At 43.9% G+C, this 22,154-nt stretch overlaps 1 protein-coding gene across 3 annotated transcripts in view; it reads left to right on the top strand.

Moving 5' to 3' along the window:
- The window catches only part of RGS6 (regulator of G protein signaling 6), a 495,346-nt gene that overhangs the window by 422,095 nt on the left and 51,097 nt on the right, over positions 1-22,154 (top strand). The window lies entirely within an intron of this gene.

Below are 22,154 nucleotides of genomic sequence, written 5' to 3' on the forward strand. Positions count from 1 at the left end.
TTCCTAAACTGACAAATCTACAAGGAGTGCTAAGTTGGAGCAAAGTGTCTGGTCCAGGCCATGGACAGGGTTAGTTACCAAGTTGGCGTCAAGAGACAAGTAGCGGAGTCGGTGCTGTGCCAGGTCAGGATACCAGGAAGTCAGGATCAGACACCAGTTACAGAGGGGAGGAAAGTAGTGAAGTTGGGGATGAGTCAAGAGATGGAGCCTAAGGTTCACAATAAGGCAAGGCCTGGAGCAGAAGCAAGCAGGTGGTCTGCATCATTGCTCACACAGCTCCCTGTGATGGCTTCCTAGTTTATACACTGGCATAGGCCAATCAGAGGTCTGCCATCCAGGCCCCACTGGATGGTACTTCCTGAAGTATCTAGATTCACAGGGTTCCCTCACGAAACCCAGACTGAGTTCCTGGTGGCAATGTGAAAGCGTTAGCATCTTGGAACCTCCATGGTCTCAAATTCTAGTCCCACAGGTACTTATATCACCCGCCCTTCAGGCTCCCCCTCAGAGTGGTGCTGGTCCAGACTTGTTGGGGTGAGTCCTTTGGAACTCCCTCACCTGGAGCATGGACAAGGGAAGCACATTCTCAGGTGTGCTTTTCGGGACCATTATCTTCCCAGTCCACAAGATAGTACAGGTGTCCACATGTCTATTGGACATCTAGGATGGCATGCACTTTGAACTACTCGTAACCCTGGATTTTGACTGGTGGTGGTGGTGTGGTTTGGTTGGGGAAGAGATTATTAGTATAGGGCTTCAAAACGGAAATATAAAAAACTGGATGTATTTTGGGGGACTGGAGAAGCTGTAGTATAAAGGTAACCAAGTTGATCTGTTGTCATATCTGGAAGGGTCCCAGGAACTGGTGGTCCAGTTTTCGGGAGGGTCGACTGGTCGGGAGATTTTTTGCAGCAAGCCACATCTTCTGGCCTACTGTGAATGCCAGAGTTCCCTGTTGTCAAAAAGTGTGCATGCCTCCTGTAAGCCTTCTTCACCACTAGCTGGTTCTTGAGCTCCTTCTGGATAAGATGAATCTGTTGGACCTAATTAGTGGCAGCAGGGATCAGGGAGGCTGCTGGTAATGCCAGCTGAATGTGGGAGTGGAACCTATAATTTGAGAAGAAGAGGCTCTGACCTGAAGAGGCCTGGTTGGCAGTGCTATATGAAAACTCTGCATACGGCAGAAGCATGGAGCAGTTATCCTGGTGATAGTTCATGAAACATCTAAAGTATTCTAGTACTTGGTTCACCCTTTCAGTTTGCCCATCTGTTTGGGGATGGTGCATGGGGAGGTAACTGTGCAGACATCCAGTAACCAGAGCACTACGCACCAGAAGCAAGAGGTAAACTGTGGGCCTTGGTCTGAAACTATGTGGTCTGGAAGTCTGTGAAGATGAACTATGATTTGCATCAGGAGTTGGGCAGTATTCTCAGCAAAGGAAAGATGGTTGCAGGGGATGAAGTAGGCCATTTTAGTCAGACGGTCTATGTCATAAATATAAAGGGAAGGGTAAACACCTTTAAAATCCATCCTGGCCAGAGGAAAAACCCTTTCACCTGTAAGGGGTTAAGAAGCTAGGATAACCTCGCTGGCACCTGACCAAAATGACCAATGAAGAGACAAGATACTTTCAAAAGCTGGGGGGAGGGAGAAACAAAGCCTCTCTCTCTGGTCTGTGTGATGGTTTTGCCGGGGACAGAACAGGAATGGAGTCTTAGAACTTAGTAAGTAATCTAGCTGGAGATGCATTAGATTCTGTTTTCTTTAAATGGCTGAGAAAATAAGCTGTGCTGAATGGAATGGATATTCCTGTTTTTGTGTCTTTTTGTAACTTAAGGTTTTGCCTAGAGGGATTCTCTATGTTTTGAATCTAATTACCCTGTAAGGTATTTACCATCCTGATTTTACAGAGGTGATTCTTTTTATTTTTTCTTCTATTAAAATTCTTCTTTTAAGAAACTGAATGCTTTTTCATTGTTCTTAAGATCCAAGGGTTTGGGTCTGTGTTCACCTATGCAAATTGGTGAGGATTTTTATCAAACCTTCCCCAGGAAAGGGGGTGTAAGATTTGGGAGGATTTTGGGGGGAAAGATGTTTCCAAACGGACTCTTTCCTAATAATAATAATACCGGTTAGACGTTTGGTGGTGGCAGCAATAAAGTCCAAGGGCAAAAAGTAAAATAGTTTGTACCTTGGGGAAGTTTTAACCTAAACTGGTAAAAGTAAGCTTAGGATGTTTTCATGCAGGTCCCCACATCTGTACCCTAGAGTTCAGAGTGGGGAAGGAACCTTGACATGGTGGCAGAGCAGTGGGATTAATTTGAAATCATTTTGAGATCAATTTGAGATTTTTTAAACCAGAAGCACAGATTGGAAAAGGAATTTTTTTTTCCTTTGGGCTGCTGAAAAGCAGGTTTTTGGCTGAAAGCAGTTAGAGGTTGGTTTTTTTTCTCTGCTTTGGGGCCAGAGCAGAGACAAAAGGGAATTGTCTTTTGTGAGCTGGAGTGTTCTCTACCTAAAGGCAGGGTAGTTAACCTCCTGCAGGGAAATTCACCAGTCTTCACAGACCAGAAGAAGTTTTTTACCTAAGAGCAACTAGAGGGTTTTTCTGCCTGTTTGCCTGGAGACAAAGGTGTTAGGGGTTTTGGGTTTTTTTGGTTTTTTGGTTTTGTTTTTTTTTTTTTGGGGGGGGGGGGTTAGGATTTTTGTGTAGGCTGACAATCACTATCAGAATATAGGTATCATATTACAGCACAGCAAAATATTACAAGCCAAGCTTTTTTGTTTGTTTGTTTGTTTTATTTCTAACTCTTGGGTGTAAAGTTAGTTAAAAACAGAGAGGTTAGGATGACAGACTCCACGTTTCAACAAAAGCTGGAATTAGCCAGATTTGAGGCTGAGGAAAAACAAAAGGAACATGAAAGACAGATAGATCTCATGCGGATGGGAATGGAGGCAAGGACCAAAGAAATGGAGGAGAAGGAAAGAGTGAGGAAGCATGTGGAGGAGGAGAAGGAAAGAGAGAGGAAGCATGTGGAGGAGGAGAAGGAAAGAGAGAGGAAGCATGCACTGGAGATGGAGAAGGCAAAGGCTCAGCAGAATATACCAACAAACCCTAGCAATCCTTCTCCAGGTACCACTTCCCATCCCAGAAAGTTCCCCACCTACAAGGCAGGTGATGATACCGAGGCCTTCTTAGAAAACTTCGAAAGGGCCTGCCTTGGGTACAGCATCTCTACAGACCAATACATGGTAGAGCTGAGGCCGCAGCTCAGTGGACCTTTAGCTGAGGTGGCGGCTGAAATGCCTAAGGAACACATGAACCAGTATGAACTGTTTAAAACCAAGGTGAGAGTCAGAATGGGGCTAACACCCGAGCATTCCCGTCGGCGGTTCAGAGCCTTAAGGTGGAAAACAGAGGTGTCATTTACCTGACATGCCTACCACATTGTGAAACATGGGGATGCCTGGATATCAGGAGCAAGTTTTAAATCTCTAGAAGATTTGCCCTTCCTAATGCAAATGGAACAGTTCTTAGAGGATGTTCCTGAGGAAATAGAAAGATACATCCTAGATGGGAAGCCCAAAACTGTAATTGAGGCGGGGTAGTTTGGAGCCAAATGGGTGGTGGTACCAGAAGGGACAACCTCAGACCACACCCTACTACCAGGTGCAGCCCAAGGCCCCACCTACCTGCCAAGGAACCCTCCAGCCACCTTATCGTCCCGCCACACCGTTCTCCAGCAACCCCCTTCGCCCCAGTGACCCGTCAGCTGGATAATGTTTTAAATGTAACGAGCCGGGGCATGTAAAGGCCAACTGCCCCAAGAACCCCAAAAGATTACAGTTCATTGCACCAGAATCACACCAGAGGTCCTCAGGCCCAGATACCTCCCAGATACCCTCGCAGCGGAGGGAACCTGTGAGTGTGGGCGGGAAGAAGGTCACCGTGTGGAGGGACACCAGAGCACAAGTGTCGGCTATCCATGCTTCCTTAGTGGACCCCAATTTAATCGACCCACAGATCCAAGTGACGATTCAACCCTTCAAGTCCAACTCTTTCAATTTGCCTACAGCCAAGTTGCCTGTCCAGTACAAGGGCTGGTCAGGAACGTGGACTTTTGCAGTCTATGATGATTATCCCATCCCCATGCTGTTGGGGAAAGACTTGGCCAATCATGTGAAGCGAGCCAAGAGGGTGGGAATGGTCACCTGCAGCCAGGCTAAATAAGCCGTCATGCCTAGCTCTGTTCCGGAAACTTCTACCAGGACCTGGTCAGAGGTGATGGACCCGGACCCCATGCCAATGTCTGGAACAGCAGTAGTGGATCCAGTCCCAGAGACCCAGACAGAGCCAGAACCGAAACTGGCAGAACAACTAGCACCAGACCCATTGCCAGCACTGAATCCAGTACTTGCAACCCCAACACCAGAGGGCCCCACCAAACCTGAACCAGCAGCAGCCGATGACCCTACAGAAGAGGCTCAGCTGGAGCCTGAACCCCAACATAGTGCACCAGCGGAGAGCGGTTCACAGTCAACGGAAACAGCCCCATCCCCTACATCGCTTCCAGAGGGACCAAGCCTAGGTCCACAATCCAATAAGGAACTGATGTCTCCAGCATCAAGGGAACAGTTCCAGACCGAATAGGAAGTAGATGAAAGCCTCCAGAGAGCTTGGACGGCAGCCCGGAGCAACCCTCCGCCTCTCAGCTCTTCTAATCGATCCAGGTTTGTTGCAGAAAGAGGACTTTTATACAAGGAAACTCTTTCTGGTGGACACCAGGAAGACTGGCATCCTCAGAGACAGTTGGTAGTTCCAACTAAGTACCGGGTCAAGCTCTTGAACTTAGCCCATGATCGCCTGTATGTGGGGCCACCAGAAAAAATGGGCAGTCATGTGGGAGGTCTTAAGGTGGCCAAAATGATCTGCCAGCAGAATGCTGTAGCACTATCATAGCACCTCCAGTCGGGGGTATCCCGGGGGGACATATATGCTCTCAAAGTATGTTGTCCCATCCTGTGCCTCTTAGACCCTAAGGGTATAGACTATGTTCCTTGGGTAAGTCGGTCTTCTTTGAGGTGGACCGGGTCTTGATGAATTGCAGCATTGACAAACTTACTAGGCTTGAGGAGGTAGGGAGCTCAGAGGTAAGTTCCTCATTTTCTCAGTAGTATTCCCCCTTTTGTGATAGAACCTCAGCTTTCCCAATTCAGTTTCCTGAGTGGTAAGTGATTGTAAACTCAAATCGAGAGAAGAACAAAGCCCACCTTAACTGTCAAAGCTTGGGCCTTGCAGAGGAACTCAAAATTCTTATGGTTAAAAAAAACCCTGTACTGGGTGCTGAGCTCCCTCAAAGGTGGTGACGCCATTCTTCAAAAGCAGTTTTGATTGTGCATTGCTCCTTGTCCAGTGTTTCATAACTCGTTTCTGTGGGGGGTGAGTTTTCAGAGATTGGTATGCTGGGGTCCAAATCACTGCAGGAGTACCACCCTGATTGTCACCTTGGACATATCTGCTTCCTCTGTAAATGGGCGAGTCAGATCGGGATGTGCCAGATTTGTGACCATGGTGAAGGCTGGTCAAAAGCACACTGGGCTTCAGCCAAGCAAGTGAACCAAACAGCTTTATGAAGGTTGGAAGTCAGGGGGTGGGGGAGATATTTGTTCAGAGAAATTGGTGGTGAATTGCCTATAAAAATTTGCAAAAGTCCAGGAAGCATTGAATTTCTCAGTGGGTCCGGGATTCTATCCAGTTGTGCAGGTCCATCTGAATACCCTCTGGGGAAATAATGTAATCCAAAAATTCAATGGTGGACTGGTTGAAGGTACGCGTCTGTAGTTTGGTGTACAAATCATGCGTCCAAAGCCTCTACAGGATGGACCAGCCATGATGGTAGCGCTGCTCAGGGCTCTCAGAAACACCAGTATATCAGCAAGGCATATGATCAGGTATTGGTCCAGGATGTTCCTGATCACATCATTTACAAAATGTTAAAAGTTTGTGGGGGCATAGGTTAAGCCAAATGGCATTACTAGATATTCAGCCTGCCTGTATTGGGTACAAAGAACAATCTTCCATTCGTCCCCATGCCTTATGCACACTAGATTGTACATTTCTCAGAGATCTAATTTAGTGAAAATGCTGCATTAACACTGCTGTCAGCTGTGATGTATTTTGGACCATGACTGTAGAATAGTGCTTTTTATAAGGTTAGGAGAGGAATCTTCAAACTTGAATCAAATGCTTTATTCCTCTCTATCTTGATCATGAGTCAGAAGGGGTGTGTGCAAAGGTTCCAAGGCAGACCCCAGCATAAATTAAAGCAGCCTGAAAGCAGTTTTTATAGCAGGAGATTAACAATGCATACCTTTTTCCATCAGCCATACCCCAAAACAGGTGACCAGGAGCTGTGGCATCTCCGTGTCACCTGCAGATCCCCTTTAAGCAGGAGAAATTGTGATGGGAAAATATAACCCAAAGTTATTACAGGCACAACAAGAGTGAGTGCAAAAGAAAATTATTACAATAAGTAGAATTATTGTTAAGAAGTCCATCTTGCTTTCAATAAACTTTTAATTGGAAGAAGATGGCAGAAAATCTAGACTTGGACTGATCAATTTCAATTTTAATTGCTGCCCAAAGGGAGCTAATCAAATCAAATGGGAGTTCCTAAGACAAGTTTTAGTTAAATGTGGTTGCCTCCTGATAGATTTTGATTCCACCACTTTCTGTTGCAGTTAATGAAAATATTCCCATGACCAAGAGATTCAATGAGTCCGAGGTGCTCTCCTGTAATCTCCTGTATTCGAGTTGGAGATCAAATCCTCTACCTACAAAAACACTCCAAAGATAGAATTCAGAGTGAGTTCATGGGGATCATGTATCCAAGTTAGCTGCTTGTGCACTGTAGATGGCTTCTAATAGTTTATAGCCCTTAGAAAGCCATACCACTAATTTCTGAGTTAATTGGCAAATTAACTAATGAGGCTAAATAATGAGAAAAAGCAGACATAGGAGGTAACATAAATGCCATATGCCTAGTGGAAAACTAAACTATTGGAGCTACCATGGATTCACCCTGGAGAAAGGCAGATTCTGTTTGCACAGCCAGCTTTCACAGAGGCTCAGTCAGAAGATGGCTGCTTTAAGATATGGTATGTGCTCAATTGGAGCCTCATCAGTGTAGGCTCCACATAGCATACCCTGAGTACCCTAACTACATCCCTTCCCTGGTCAGCATTGCCCCCTTGTGAAACTGTGTTGGCTGGCTCCAAAGTCCTGGAATGTTGTGGGCACCTTTCCGTTGTCTGAGTGTACAGGCACCAAGATCCCATGAGAGTTCAACACATCACATTCCTGTGGTGTAAGCCAGACAGAATCAGTCAAAACATACTAATGGCAGGGAGGCGGAAATGTGACTGTTATGTTAAAACTACACAAGATAGGGGACAGAATAAAACAATGTGAAAGTCCTGGTATAAGGAGAGACTAATTCAGTTTACCAAACAGTGCATTCATTAAATGCCAATGACTTCGAGATGCTCTAAGAGGGGAGAGAGGGTTGGCTCAGCTGAGAAAAGGAAAACACTATATCTGAATTAAGAAAATAGGAAAAGGTGACCATGGAGTAGTATCTTGCCTGCATGCTGAACTATGAGATGACATCCGTACAGAATACCAGGAGCACACTGGAAAAACAGGGAAGAAATGTTGGCATAGGAATAAAAGGGAAGGAAGTAATATGACAAAATGTGCTTCAAACTACTGAACACATGAAGACCAAAAAGTCAAACTATAGCATATTATTGTTATAATTCATTTATATAACACTGTATATGTACACAATGCTTTACAGAACATATCTTCCCTGCACTAAGAACTTATACAGAAAAGTTACAACCACGCAGAACAAGGGAGGTTAAGAAAACATTGTAGATGAGCCCCAGGCAAAACCTCTTGATCCAAGTCCCACTCCTACCTCCATTTTCAGTGGGGTTGAATTTTGCTAATGACCCCTAACTTTATACTGAGCTGAACAAAAATCTTAGATCCAAACATCCTTGAACTTTGGAGTACTTATAATCCAGATCTAAATTTTAGATAAATTTAGTGTGCATTACAGTGGTCCCAATAAAATAGATTTATGCATGAGTAAGGATTTTGCCACCTTTGCCCCATTCAGTTTTGCTAACATGACTCAATCCGGCCCTGCAAAACTCCCCCCATCTGATATTTTACTCATGTATTCCCACACTGCTCTGTTTATGCACATCCATCCTGCCTTGTCGCACCTCTTGCTATTCCAGTCACATCCCAGGCCCCCATCCATCTTTGCCAGTATACTTAAGACCTGTCTAGCCCTGTTCTATGCTATTCCACTCCTGAGCCCAGCTCCCCACTCCCACCCTGATACTTTTACAAGTGCACCTCATTCATCTGCACGACCCCCATTGCTTATTCTTCCCTGATCCCCGATATACACAGCTATGCTAATGCTCCTCAACCTTGATCTGCAGCATCTTTTGTTATTCCAATCCTGGTCTCCTCCGGAGGAGACACTGCCAATTTAAATGATTATTTTCTGCTCTTAGACAACTGTCTACTAAGCAAAAGATTGTAATGATCAAAACAGTGTTCACTTGGGACTAAAGCAGCTTTTAATACAAGGACACCATAGGGAAAGATCAGCTCAGTTAAACCAGTGCACCACTTAGCAAGTTCTAAACTCTCAGAACAGGTATCAGCATCATTGAGCAACCAGTGTGAGGCCCTAAGACATGACGCTGCCAGGGTCAGCTTTGGAAAGTAAATAGGTACCAGTCTATCCAAACATCCCCCTTCTGCAAATGAAGCTGCTGATCACCAACCCATTTCTTACTTGAGGTAGAAATAGGGGCTTGATTATGTGACACACAAGCTCTACTTTTTCCTGACATTCTTTTGAGTTTTTTTTAATAAACTCCATTTTATTTTATTTTTCAAATTTTTATTAGGTTCCTAGCCAGTTGAAATGTCCTCTACCCTTCAGAGAGCCATTGATCTATGTTCCAGTCTCACAGGCCATGGCATTGTGAACGAATAGCACAAGAATGCGCTGCATTTCCTGATATTAATGCTTGGTTGTAGGACATTTCCTGGTAGATTCTGGAGCCATGCATACTTTAATACAATGTGCCACAAAGTTGCACTTGAGGTTTCTTTTGTGTATGGTTAGTTGGACTTTTTTTGTTTGTTTTCTGGTTTGATAAACCAAACAGCTATTTTAGATTTATGTTCAATTACCTGAGGTAATCAGCTATTGTTTAATATGGAGATGATTTAGGGAAATTCAGTTCTGATCCCAGCTCAAGTAAGGGTTTAACTGTACTGCTCAGATACTTAATTCCAAAGCAGAGTTAGATCATTGTGCCAGACTCCATCTGCTCAGACTAGAGATGCACCTGGCCCGTGAAGTTTGGATCCAATTCCAGATTTCAGCAGCCCCAAATCTGGATCCAGTTTGTTCTGGCACATTATAGAGATAGGAACTTCTACCAAATTTTCAAGCGATCAGCCTTTCATTTTGATTCCATCTTTAGCTGAGACTATTACTGTAATAACATTAGGACCATGTTGATCTCTGACATTAAAAGCAAACACTTAATGGGTTGATGGAGATCTTCTCCACGTGTGGGGTGAGCTCTCATTTTCCCTTCTCCTGAAAGCGAGAACCTCTGAGAAAGAGAGAGAGAGAGTGTGTGTGTGTGTGTGTGTGTGTGTGTGTGTGTGTGTGTGTATTGTTTGTTTGGTGTTTTCAAGCAAGGAAGAAATGAAGCAAGCAGATGAAGAGCAATGTATTTCATATTGCCCGTTCAGTAGACAGATCTCTTTTTGATGGGTCTTGAGTAGAAGTGATTGGAAGAAAGGAAAGTTTAAAAATAATAAACCTTTGCAGAACTGTAACATCTTTTGTACAAAACCCTCAAGGCACTTTACAAACAATTTAATCATGTATTTCAACGTCCACTCATGTAGCCAGCCCACATACACACTCACTACTGTAAAGGAAAATAAGTATTATTATCCCCAGTCTTCAGATGGGGAAACTGAGCCAGTACAGAGAAGTTTAGAGATTGGTCATGGTCACAGAGCAAGTTAATGACAAAGCATGGAACAGAACTCAGGAGTCCTGACTCAGTCTTTTGCTGTTATCTCCAGACTGCATTTTCCTAATTAATGTTCTCAGTTATTAAACTTTTTGTGATATCCTTCTATGGAAGAGACTGTGCACAAACCAGGTGTAGAGTTCTCCCTTGCTCCTTTGTCTGTGTCCAGCTCCTTTGGGCTGTAGGGGGCAACACTTCCTTCCATTTCTCTCCAGTTTCTCTACCCAGGTGTGGTCTATTGTGATTGCAGAAGTATAGTTCTCCCCAGAACCCTCACCATGTCTGTCTGTCTGTTAAGCTTACATTAATATGCAGACTAAAGGATGAATAAATACCCTGTGGATTTCACAGAGCAGCCTATGACCAAACATCATGAATCTAATGGGGGACCATCTTCAGGTGAACAATTAAGTGTAGCAAATAGTGAAAATCAGGAAAGTGAAGGGGAAGGGTTAGATCTGAGTCCCTGTTACTGTAGAAGAAGAAGACAAAAAATACCAACCAGGGTTCTGCACAGTAGAAGGTATTCAACAACTAATTCTTTCAGTTTCCTGACTTTTTTAAAAAGAACGTGTGTGCATGCTACAAATCTTGAAGTAGTTCATGGTTTTGAAATGATTTTCATTTTGAATTTGTTGTTTAGTGTCCATATTTTGTGACTGGACTGATGGACTTGAAATCTCACCAGTTCATGACAAATGACATATTGTCATGAAGTCTAAAATGACAGCCTTTGTCAAGCTGTTGTCTCTCTGCGGGATGAGACCTCAATGATTGACTCCCTTCCGGTACTGCACAAGGGCCTGGGGTTAGGAAGAGGGCATAAGGAACAAGCTCCCTCCTTGTACATTCAGTAACATAGGTCTCTCCAAAGCACATGAGAATGAGATGAGAAGTACATTGGCCAATGTGTTTGTCCACACAGCATTTCCCCAAGGAAGAGTGGTCTGCAGAATACTGAGCATACTAGCTTCCTGTGCCGCAAACAATAGCAACTCCTCCAGGATGACTCAACATACAACTTCTGAAGCCAAAATCTGATCTGAAATCTGTAGTCAGAGCATACAAACATATGATATGATACTTTGCAATAACTTGCGAATAGTACAAATCTACCCATGGACCCAGCATGTGTTCTCCATTTATCTCCAAAAGGACTGACATAATTTATCACAGTAGGGACACTTTTTTTGTATGTAGCCCCTGCCATTGACATGTTGTATGATATTTGCTATTGTAGGCTACTTCCATAGGGCCACTTCTGCTGCAGAGGGACTCCAAATATCCCTGCACACAATGAAACTCAGCTTTGTAGTAGTGTTCTCTTCACGGGAAAGTGGAAAGGGAAGTGGCAGATGGATTGGGGCTACAGCAAAGTCTTGAACAGTAAGTTCAAGAACCTTGTGTATCAGCTGGACAACATGTATGGGGATGCAGTGGGCTATGGCCACTACTGCAGTTTATGGAGGCTTCACTATGCAGTGTCTCCTGGATTCCATTCCTTGCAAAGCCTGCCTCCTCCATGAGGCAAAGCCTTGTCACTCAGGTTTTTTGCCAAGGACCAGGATTTCACCATATTGTGAGAATCAACTTCTTAGTAATGACCATTGCTCTCAAAACCTAAAGCTGCTCGTATGACATTAGAATACTGAGTCCCCTCCTGTCTCCCAGGGAGAGCTGTTTTTATATTTAGCTCTAAATCCTCCTGTAGTACAAAGCTGACCTCTGGATTATACTGAATTCCAGAACTCTACACCTTTGTATGCTCCCACAATGAGCATGTAAAGAACACCTAGCAGTTTTGCACTTCCACCATATATTTGAGAGTGAAAAACCAACTATCACATAGATTTCCAATAGCTCTGATGCTAAAGATATGTTATATTACCATCTATACATTATAAACTAACCGTAAAGCTTTACATTGCATTTCCAACTGTGGATCTACAGGGATAAACAGTGGATTCCTCTACATTACTAAAAATGAGCTCTGAATGCTTATGTTTGTTTCTTTTTCCCCATCACCACCTTACTGTACCTTCATCCCAGTGTTTGTTGCAGTCATAGTTTTATGCTTTTCTAGTTTAGCAAAGAGGTAAATCCATATTATGATCTAATTACGCATCAGTTGTTAAATAACAGTATCACTTGTTTGAGTGCAAAGGAAAACCAACAGCTAAAACTTCAGATGTAATTTATTGTGTCACTTAAATAACTTGAGAATGGTCAAATAGATTTTTCTCAAATTTTCCAAAGCAGTTCACTCTCAGGCAGACCTTTTGTGTCAATTACCAGCCTGAAACATTTCTTTTCTAAACTATAAATCTCTAAAAATCTAGGGCTCCAACAGAGTCTACAATGATTATTTAACCGTAGCAATGCTAGCTAGCACCACTCTAGTTAACCAGGGGGCTCAACCAGGGAACTTTGTAATTTTGATATAGTTGATACATGCAGACACTGCTAAAATGATTACACAAAGGTAGTCTGAAAAGGGAGAAAAGGGAAGAAAATTGAAAATGCAATGGAAACAAGAAAAAAACAAATGCAGAAGAGTGGGGTTTTTTGTGTGTGTGCTGCAGAAGGCTAAGGGCATTTTGAATTAAAACCCTTTGAGTTTTTAATGGGTGTCATAAATATAAAGGGAAGGGTAAACACCTTTAAAATCCCTCCTGGCCAGAGGAAAAACCCTTTCACCTGTAAAGGGTTAAGAAGCTAGGATAACTTCGCTGGCACCTGACCAAAATGACCAATGAGGAGACAAGATACTTTCAAAGCTGGAGGGGGGGAGAAACAAAGGTTCTCTTGGTCTGTGTGATGCTTTTGCCAGTACCAGAGCAGGAATGCAGGTCAGATCTCTTGTAAAGGGTTAATAAGCAATCTAGTTAGATGTGCGTTAGATTCTGTTTTGTTTAAATGGCTGATAAAATAAGTTGTGCTGAATGGAATGTATATTCCTGTTTTTTGTGTCTTTTTGTAACTTAAGGGATTGTAACATAGAGGGATTCTCTATGTTTTGAATCTGATTACCCTGTAAGATATTTACCATCCTGATTTTACAGAGGTGATTCTTTTACTTTTTCTTCAATTAAAATTCTTCTTTTAAGAACCTGATTGCTTTTTCATTGTTCTTAAGATCCAAGGGTTTCGGTCTGTGTTCACCTATGCAAATTGGTGAGGATTTTTAATCAAGCCTTCCCCAGGAAAGGGGGTGTAGGGTTTGGGAGGATTTTGGGGGGAAAGATGTTTCCAAGTGGACTCTTTCCCTGTTATATATTTGTTAGACGCTTGGTGGTGGCAGCAATAAAGTCCAAGGGCAAAAGGTAAAATAGTTTGTACCTTGGGGAAGTTTTAACCTAAGATGGTAAAAATAAGCTTAGGGTTTTTTTCATGCAGGTCCCCACCTCTGTACCCTAGAGTTCAGAGTGGGGAAGGAACCTTGACATGGTGGCAGAGCGGTGGGATTAACTTGAAATTATTTTAAGACCAATTTGGGATTTTTTGAACCAGAAGCACAGATTTTTTAAAAGGACATACTTTTTTTCCTCTGGGCTGCTGGAAAGCAGGTTTTAAGCTGAAAGCAGTTAGAGGGTTTTTTTTGTCTCTGCTTGGGGGCCAGAGCAGAGACAAAAGGGAATTGTCTTTTGTGAGCTGGAGTTTTCTCTACCTAAAGGCAGGGTAGTTAACCTCCTGCAGGGAAATTCACAAGTCTTTACAGACCTGAAGTTGTTTTTTACCTAAGAGCAACTAGAGGGGTTTTCTGTCTATTTGCCTGGAGACAAAGGCGTTAGGGTTTTTTTTAAGGATTTTTCTGTAGGCTGACAATCACTGTCAGACAACATAGGTATCCAGTTACAGCACAACCTATTTTTGTTTTGACAAGCCAAGTTTTTTGTTTGTTTGTTTTAGTTCTAACTCTCGGGTGTAAAGTTAGTTAAAAACAGAGAGGCAAACATGGCAGAGCCCAAGGCAGAAACAGCCAAAGAGGCTGCCCACAGGAGAGAACTGGAGGCAGCGAGAGAGACAGAAAAAAAACCAAGAGGCTGCTCACAGGAGAGCTATGGAGGCAAAGGAAAAAGAAATGGAGGAAAAGGAAAAAGAGAGGAAGCATGCTGAGGTGGAGAAGGAAAAAGAGAAGAAGCATGCACTGGAGATGGAGAAGGCAAAGGCTGAGCGGAATCTACTGGATAACCCTAACCATCCTTCCCCAACAATCCACAAATGGGAGCGACTATGTCCACAGTATGATGAATCCAGTGATATTGCTGAATATTTTCTCACCTTTGAGAGACTGTGCACTCTCCATAAAATTCCTGAAGTTCACAAGATGACCACATTGGTCGCAAAATTAACTGGAAGAGCTCTGGACATATTCAATAAGATGCCTATTGATGAGGCTTCTGACTATAATAAGTTCAAGGATTTGGTTTTAAAGCAATTTCAAATTACATCTGAAACGTACAGAGTAAAATTTTGAACCCTTAAGAGAGGGCCTGGTCTAAGTAATGTGGCTTATCTAAACCAGATGAAGGATCTGTTAGGTAAATGGGTCCAAGGAAGGGGTGTCACTAGCTTTGATGGAATGTGATTTGATAGCTCAGGAACAATTCCTGAATATGTCCAAGGAGGAAATAAAACAGTGTTTATGGGATAAGGAAATGGACTCAGCAGAAAGTCTTGCTTCTTATGCTGATCGATATGAGCAGTCCCAGACCGCCAGAGAGGTGGGGCAAGCCGGAACAAAACGGGTGGAGGGAGGAGAGAGGAACAAACCTGGTTGCAGTTGGAGCAGATACCAGAAGGGACACCCTCAGACCACACCCTACTACTGTGGGCAACCCAAGGCCCCAACTACACACCAAGGAATACTCCAGACACCTTATTGTCCTGCCACACCATTCTCCAGCAACCCACCTTGCCCCAGTGACCCGTCAGCTGGACGATGTTTTAAATGTAACGAGCCGGGGCATGTAAAGGCCAACTGCCCCAAGAACCCCAAAAGATTACAGTTCAGTGCACCGGAATCACACCAGAAGTCCTCAGGCCCAGATACCTGTCAGATACCCTTGGAGCGGAGGGAAACTGTGAGTGTGGGCGGGAAGAAGGTCACCGCGTGGAGGGACACAGGAGCACAAGTGTCGGCTATCCATGCTTCCTTAGTGGACCCCAATTTAATTGACCCAGAGATCCAAGTGACAATTCAATCCTTCAAGTCCAACTCTTTCAATTTGCCTACAGCCAAGTTGCCTGTCCAGTACAAGGGCTGGTCAGGAACGTGGACTTTTGCAGTCTATGATGATTATCCCATCCCCATGCTGTTGGGGGAAGACTTGGCCAATCATGTGAAGTGAGCCAAGAGGGTGGGAATGGTCACCCGCAGCCAGGCTAAGCAAGCCATCCCACCTAGCTCTGTTCCGGAAGCTTCTACCAGGACCCGGTCAGAGGTGATGGACCCGGACCCCATGCCAATGTCTGGAACAGCAGTAGTGGATCCAGTCCCAGAGACCCAGACAGAGCCAGTCCCAGAACCGGAACTGGCAGCAGCCAATAACCCTACACAAGAGGTTCAGCTGGAGCCTGAACCCCAATGTAGTGCACCAGCAGAGAGCGGTTCACAGTCAACAGGAACAACCCCATCCCCTACATCTCTTCCAGAGGGACCACGCCTAGGTCCACAATCCAATAAGGAACCGATGTCTGCAGCATCAAGGGAACAATTCCAGATTGAACAGGAAGCAGATGAAAGCCTCCAGAGAGCTTGTACGGCGGCCCGGAGCAACCCACCGCCTCTCAGCTCTTCTAATCGATCCAGAGAATTAAAGGTTTGTCAGTTTACAGCCCAGGGAGGAGATGGCGCTGAGTGGCCTGAAGGTGTCTCCTATGAAGGGAAAAGTGCTGGTGGCGTGGAAGAGGTGAACCTCTCCATGATCTTTGGGTGTATGCAGCGACAGCAGGTCAAGGAGCTGTGCAGTAGCTACGCGCCGACGTTCTCAGCCACCCCAGGACGGACTGAACGGGCATACCACTCCATTGACACAGGTAATGCTCACCCAATTAAAGTCCAACCTTACCGGGTGTCTCCTCAAGCTAAAACTGCTATAGAATGGGAGATCCAGAATATGCTACGGATGGGGGTAATCCGCCCCTCCCACAGTGCATGGGCATCTCCAGTGGTTCTAGTTCCCAAACCAGATGGGGAGATACGTTTTTGCATGGACTGCCGTAAGCTAAGTGCTGTAACTCGCCCAGACAACTATCCAATGCCACGCACAGATGAACTATTAGAGAAACTGGGACGGGCCCAGTTCATCTCTACCTTGGTCTTAACCAAGGGGTACTGGCAGGTACCGCTAGATGAATCCGCCAAGGAAAGGTCAGCCTTCACCACACATGTCGGGCTGTATGAATTTAATGTGCTCCCTTTCAGGCTGCGGAATGCACCCGCCACTTTCCAAAGACTTGTAGATGGTCTCCTAGCGGGATTAGGAGAATATGCAGTCGCCTACCTTGACGATGTGGCCATATTTTTGGATTCCTGGGCAGAACACCTGGAACATCTACAAAAAGTCTTTGAGCGCAGAAGGGAGGCAGGACTAACTGTTAAGGCTAAGAAGTGTCAAATAGGCCTAAACAGAGTGACTTACCTTGGACACCAGGTGGGTCAAGGAACTATCAACCCCCTACAGGCCAAAGTGGATGCTATCCAAAAGTGGCCTGTCCCAAAGTCAAAGAAACAGGTCCAATCCTTCTTAGGCTTGGCCGGTTATTACAGGCGATTTGTACCGCAATATAGCCAAATCGCCGCCCCACTGGCAGACCTAACCAAAAAGAAACAGCCAAATGCCGTTCAGTGGACCGAAGAGTGTCAGAAGACCTTTAACCACCTTAAAGCAACAGTCATGTCTGACGGTGTGCTAAGGGCCCCAGACTTTGACAAACCGTTCCTAGTAACCACAGATGCATCCGAGCATGGTGTGGGAGCAGTTTTAATGCAGGAAGGACCGGATCAAGAATTCCACCCTGTCGTGTTTTTCAGCAAGAAGCTGTCTGAGAGGGAAAGCAACTGGTCAGTCAGTCAAAAAGAATGTTACGCCATTGTCTACGCTCTGGAAAAGCTACACCCATATGTTTGGGGACGGCGTTTCCACCTGCAAACCGACCATGCTGCGCTACTGTGGCTTCATACCGCCTCAGGAAATAACAAAAAACTTCTTCGGTGGAGTTTAGCTCTCCAAGATTTTGATTTCGACATCCAACACATCTCAGGAGCTTCTAACAAAGTGGCTGATGCACTCTCCTGTGAAAGTTTCCCAGAATCAACTGGTTAAAATCGTCCTTGAGATGTGGAAAATATTGTTAGTCTTTATATACTTGGTAGTATATTTAGAGGTGCATGTGTCTTATTAACTCTATTTTCTCCTAGAGCTCCAGGAAGAAATAACAGCCAGCTTTTCACCCTATCTGTGATTTCGGGGGCATGTCTTAAATACAAAGGGAAGGGTAAACAGGGTGTTTTTCTTTTAGGGTATAGTAAGGTTAGATCCTTCCTCCTGCTACATATTTCATGCATACTCTGAACTACATCTGCTATCAGCTCCTTCTGCTTCTGGTGCTGATGTGGCAATTCCTCCTACCTAATCTGAATCAAGTTTCAGTGCAGTTCTCAGTACTCGTTTAGACTAAATGATGATCAGATAAGAGTGCTTATTAAGAACATTAAGTTCAGCAATGACACAGAAAAGGTTTAAATGTTGTAACTGACTCTCTTCCAGGGTTTGTTCTGTTCTTTTATTGCACAGAGCTTGCTGATGATCCCTGGGTCTGTGTTTGTGCTGTTGTGGTACAAGGATCCTGTAAGCCAGGACAGGATTCCAGAGGACAAGCTGGAGGAATGTAATGTGAAGCCTGTGGAACCTAAGTGGTGCACAGGCCTTGTGTAGATCCTCTGTTAATGGGGGATTTTTTTTATTCTAAAAGAATGTTTTATACTCCAAATGTGATAGAAACTGTACCTTAAAACATACAGGGTGTAGAGAATCTCAAGATGTGTCTTCGTCCATTCAAACAGCTACAGACAAGCATTAGCTTCTGCTTACTCCTAAATATATACCAGAATGTGGGGCACTCTCTATTAGCAAGCTAGAATCTGGGGCATATTGGAATGCCATCTGAGTTGGAAGGTTGCAGGAACATTATACTTGAGCCCAGAGCCTGCAAGACCTAAAAAGCTTGGACTTTGTGTAGATTTTGCACCAGGCGGGGAGCACATGAAATTTTGGATGGATGTAAAAAAACAATAACCCCACTTTTCAACCAGAGAAACTGCCCTTCTCTTGTACACACAATTCAGAGAAAATAGCTAAGATTTTCCACTAGAAAGGACACTTTGAATGAAGAAAATGCTTGCTGAGCTCTATCAGGTACCCAGCCTAGAAGAGAGCATTATAAAATTATTTTTTAAATCACTCAGCCGTTTCCAACATTCTCGTCTGGTATTCCCAAGGTCCTGGTTGGTTGGCCGGCTGCCACCCTCTGCCCTAGTCAGGGTCATTGTACTTTGATTGCTTGGGGGAGGGGGAGGGAGAGACTTAAGATCTTGTTGCAACACATTGATTTGAAGCAGGTGCAGCTTTGAGACAGCTTCTGCTATCTCATCCACCTCCCACATTCCCATCTGGATTTCCAACTTTGATATTTTTTTTCTTTCCTTTCTTGTCAAGAAAATTTACAAAGCTTGTCCTTCATCTCTTTCCAAAGATGTGGCATGTGAAGGGAAAACAGCACAGGGGTGCTGCGTCTTATCAGGGTTTACTTCCCCACACTTCAGCTGTCAGCCATTGCCGGGGTGTGATTTCCTTTCGGTCTCTCATAACTATGGTAAAGAAAAGTTCCCTGATTTACTACCTAGTTGGTCCTTTGTTTTCTAATCTACAGAAGTGTCAACATTTTCCTTTTTAAAATTTACTATTTATTTTCACATTTACAGTGTAACATATGTTGCAACAGCAACTGAGCAATTATTTGCAAAATGTAACAGACATGATGTAAAGCTATGCACAGAGAATATGGAATGGCTGTACACCTCCTGCACTGTATAGTGTTCTTCAAACTTGAGAAGAGACAGAATTCACATGTTGTAAACAAAAAAGATACTTTATCCAGAATGCTGGATATACACAGACCTGTAGCTCTCAGCTGCTCAAATTCAGAGACTGGGGAGCAAAGACTGTTGTCTGGAGATACCGTACAGTCTCAGAGAGTAGAAGCAAGTGACCTGCATTACCTCTGGGATCTTTTAGGAGACAGAGTTAACCTACAGCAGGGCTGTTCTGATCACACTCACTAGACCACAGGTGAGAGTGAACAAATGATACCTGTAGATCTAATCAGCATGAATACTTTACCTTAGTTCCTTTGCTAGAGGATGATAATTAACTATATGTATCATTCATTCTTAGATATGATCATGTCACTCTATCGAGTAATGGAGCCATATACCCTGAAAAATCTAACCGTAAAGCAGATTGTTGTGAGCACATCCCCTCAATGCTCCATTCTCCACACTTCAAGGTCTTTGTCTTGATACTCAAATTCCTGCATGAAATTGGCCCAAGGTACATGAGAGATCATCTCTGCATCCACAACCATAGCCTCCTGCAATGGCTGCGTTCCATAGGAATGATGGAGCTGCCAACCCCAGGGAGACAGAATTTTCAGAGAGGTTCCCATGTAACTCAATACAGCTCACTACCCAAAGAGAGGAGAATGACCACAAAGACCTTACTGCCTTCAGAACAAAATGCAACACTCTCTTCTTTTTGACTTCACTTTCCAATTAGGTCTTCACATCCACAGGCACAAAAATACACCCAGGCTAACTGTTCATGTTTACTCCTACAGGTGGAGAAAGGGGGAGAGATCGTTTTGTGACTGTTTTAACACATGTGAGACACTGGTATTACTGTGACATGGGGCTTCATAACTAGATAAATATGTGAGACTCCTGATATTAGGTGCACAGACCCAAACTAAGCCATCCTTGGGAGGGGAGATCAGCTTTGCTTGATATCAGGTGAACAAAGCAAACCTCTATTTTCACTGCCGTTCTCCATATTCCAGATTAAGAGTATGTCTACACTGAAAAAAAAATGCATTCTGAACTCAAATTAACTAACTCGGGTTAATGCATCTTTTATCTCAGATTAGCAGTTTGAGTGAAAGCCTATAAAGGAGCCTGGGGTTGAACTCAAGCTGCTAACCTGAGTTAAAAGTCTCATTGCCCATGTCCTCACTGCTATTTTAACCCAAGCTTGCTAATGCGGGTCAGCTGACCTGAGCCGAGTATACCTTTTTTTGCAGCGTAGGCATACTCTAAGTGATTAGCTAAAGCAACATGAGCCACTACAATTCCAGCTGCGTCATCTAGCCAGGTTTCAGTAATACATAGTAATTATTAAACAATCAGAGGATAACAGGGTGCTAAGGAATAGCCAACATTGATTTGTCAAGAAGAAATCATGCCAAACCAACCTAACTACCTTCTTACTTAGGGTTAGTGGCCTATTGGAAGGGGGAAAGCAGTAAAGATGGTATATCTGAATTTTAGTAAGGATTTTGACACAGTCCCACATGAGTTACAACAGAAATTCTTTCTGAGGTGTCTGGCAGGGGGTCTTGATGGTATGCTCCATGTTCAACTGATCACCGTATTTGAGGTGGAGAACGAATGGTCTCCCAGGTCAGATTGGCAGAGACCCTGGGGGGGTTTCACCTTCCTCTGCAGTGAGGGACATGGGGCACTTGCTGGTTTAAACTAGAGTTGAATGGTGGATTCTCTGAACCTTGAAGTTTTTAAATCATGATTTGAGGACTTCAGTAACTCAGCCTGAGATTATGGGTCTATTACAAGAGTGGCCTGCAATGTGCAGGAGGTCAGACTATATTATTACGATGGTCCCTCCTGGCCTTAAAGTCTCTGAGTCTGAGAGACATTCTCATAAGCAAACTAGGGAAATGTGGTCTAGATGAAACTACTATAAGGTGTGTGTACAACTGGTTGAAAGATTCTTTCAAAGAGTAATTATCAATGGTTTGTTGTCAGACTGGGAGGATGTATCTAGTGGGCACAGGTGCTGGAACTAAGGGTGCTGCTGCACCCCCTGGCTTGAAGTGGTTTCCATCATATACAGGGCTTACAGTCTGGTTCAGTGGCTCTCAGCAACCCCACTATAAAAGTTGTTCCAGCCCCCCTGCTAGTGGGGTCCAGTGGGGATCTATTTTGGGTCAGATACTCGTCAATATTTTCATTAATAACTTGGATGGTGGAATAGAAAGTACCTTAATAAAATTTGCAGATGACACGAAGCTGGGAGGCGTTACAGGCACTTTTGAGGACAGGGTTAGAATTCAGAATGACCTTAATAAATTTGAGTATTTGTCTGAAATGAACAAGGTGAAATTCAGTAAAGACACATGCACAGTACTACACTTAAGAAGGAAAAATAAAGCACAAATACAAAATGGGAACTAACTGGCTAGGCGTTATTACTGCAGGAAAGGAGGGGTTATAGTGAATCACAAATTGACTATGAGTCAACTGTGATGCAACTGCAAAAAAGGCAAATAACGTTCTGGGCTGTATTAACAGGAGTGTCATTTGTAAGACACGGGAGGTTATTATTCTGCTCGACTCCAGGCCTGACCTGGAGTACTGTGTCCAATTCTGGGTGCCAGACTTTAAGAAAGATGTGAACAAATTGGAGGTAGTCCAGAGGAGAGCAACAGAAATGACAAAAGCTTTCGAAAACTTGACCTATATGGAAAGGTATAAAAAAAATGGGCAGGCATAGTCCTGAGAAAGGAAGATTGTTTGGGACCTGTTAACAGTCTTCAGATAAGTTAAGGTCTGTCTTCAAGAGGACTGTGATTAACATTAAGTTCTCCACGTCCATTGAAGGTAGGACAAGAAGTAATGGGCTTAATATACAGCAAGGGAGACTCAGTT

Source organism: Chelonia mydas, chromosome 6 (genome assembly GCF_015237465.2).
Source record: "Chelonia mydas isolate rCheMyd1 chromosome 6, rCheMyd1.pri.v2, whole genome shotgun sequence".
Classification (NCBI taxonomy): domain Eukaryota; kingdom Metazoa; phylum Chordata; order Testudines; family Cheloniidae; genus Chelonia; species Chelonia mydas.